This window comes from Penaeus monodon, chromosome 31 (genome assembly GCF_015228065.2).
Source record: "Penaeus monodon isolate SGIC_2016 chromosome 31, NSTDA_Pmon_1, whole genome shotgun sequence".
Lineage (NCBI taxonomy): Eukaryota > Metazoa > Arthropoda > Malacostraca > Decapoda > Penaeidae > Penaeus > Penaeus monodon.
The window spans coordinates 28,129,580-28,131,838 of record NC_051416.1 but is presented as its reverse complement, the minus strand read 5'-3'; positions in this window follow the sequence as shown (position 1 = coordinate 28,131,838).

Here is a 2,259-nt window from a genome sequence, read left to right as displayed (position 1 = left end):
GCAGGTTTATTTACACACATCAGTATATGCTCCCTACAAACCTTCCCAAAGATTTAGCTTCAACTGAGGTTCTAAAACAAACGGCATCACCATTCATCGCCACCAAAGGACTGATAATGGTGAAAGGAACCTTTCGAATGTTGCTTTGAAAGATCTCTATTCATTATTGAGTCTAGTTCGAGGTACAGGTACACTAATCTCCTATATATCGCTTATTATACATTACCTAACATTAGTATCTGGAATTAAGCACTAATACAGCATTACAGTTTTTCTGAGGACGTTCTGGGTCCATAGTTTGAACAACATTTTTGTGACAAATGTAGAGAAAGTCTGAATATGTATTTATGAGTTATTCTGCAGTGTAGTGTATTTTGACTGGCAATTCGGCCGTACATCTTTAACATAATTATTTATGGGCATAACCTCTTCTGAAGAATGCCTAATATCTAATATTTTTTAACATGATGGAGTTATTCATTCATATTCGTCCCTACATATAATTTTGCAATTCACTTAGGGTTAGTTTTGTCAGTCTTTCATTCCTTTTGTTATCCTTCATAGAACTGTTGACAGAGACTTAAGCCAAATAATCTTGAGAAATTAACGACGGTAAGTCTGTAGATGTGCGAAACAAACGTGACGCAGAAATACCGTGATTAATTATATGTTCCAAATTTACTAACGATGAACATGAACACTCGTATATTGTTCGGATGATATGAAAATATGAATATAATTGTATGGAGTCTGCTGAGTACTGAGAACGGAACCCAGCAGCTACTCTCTTTTCTGAACCGTGTGACGGGGCAAGACGCATACTTTCACTGGCTTCCGAATTAATAACAGTCCCGTAGAATGGCCAAGACGTAATAAGTTACACGCAGAGCATCTACATTAAGGAGCCGGATATTATTGTTTTTCTTCGCCGACCGACGAAATTCTAAAAAAACGGCAACACTGAGGCTTTGTTCTCTTTCCTGCAACTGATAAGGAATATCCTACGCACGTGAGAGTGCAACATTGCAAAACACTAAGGGAAATATTCCTGACAAGGCGAAGTAGCAATTATTCTTCAGCAATCTAGTGATAAAGAGTTAATAATAGTTAATGATAATCTCTAAAGGAACAATCCCTTGTGTTCACCAGCTTCTGAATTCATGAACGATTGCATGCGCAGCCAAAGGATTAACCATTTATAAAGCAGTCCCAATTAAAGCATAAGTATACTATCAACTAATACCCGCATAAAAATATAAAGACACAGGAAAAAGATAGCGACTGATATAGATTACCAATAACGACAGAAAAATGTTTATTCCTCTCTTACTCTTACATCGCTTTGATATAGAAACAACCGAAAAATAAGCGTTAAACAAACAAAAAAAAAAAGGGGAGAATAAAGAAAATCAGACACCTGATATTAACACCGTAAGACTATAATTATTATCCGAACTCATATGCCATTTTAGTGGAAACTGTGAGTAAATGGTTATGTGTCACAATTCTATCCTTTAAGCAGTGTCAATAATTTGTTCAGATGCATGCAATATGGATTGTAAGATGTTACTAATATGTCAATTTCACAAAGCTATAAACTCCCATGTTAAAACTCAGTTGTAAATGATTTCATTATTTTTATGCAGTGCCTATTCTGTCTACAGGACCTTTAGAGAAGCACAGTACAAAATGAACCCCAAAAGTTATACAATATATTCTAGACAGTTTCGCTTGAATAAATGTATTGATTATCCTTGTAAAAATAGTCTGGCTAAAGAAAATAAAGTTACGTAAACATAATCATGAGTAAACATAATCACACCACATTAAATATCTGTTTTGACTGTACATTTTAATCTGCAAATATGCAAAATCTGCATACCTTAGCTAAACAGAACTCTCAACCAGAACAAAAGTATACTATCAGTTAATATGAAAATATAAAGACAATATAAAAGAAAAAGATAGCGACTGAGGCAGCTTACCAGAAACGACAGAAATATGTCTATTCCACTCATTGCATATCGTCACAAATGTTGAGAATATTATTGCTAACTTTATCACTTTCTCATCTCCTTCCCTCTTCTAGGAATGCCTAGTGCCGCAAGCTCCCGTTATTCTCGCCACTCGCCACCAAACACTGCCCAGTCCGAGGCGCAGCCAGAGTAACATGCCATATCACGATCGCCTTGATAACGTATCTCTTCAAATCTACGCGTCGTCTTTACTGCATCACCTTTGATTAATAGCTGATTACAG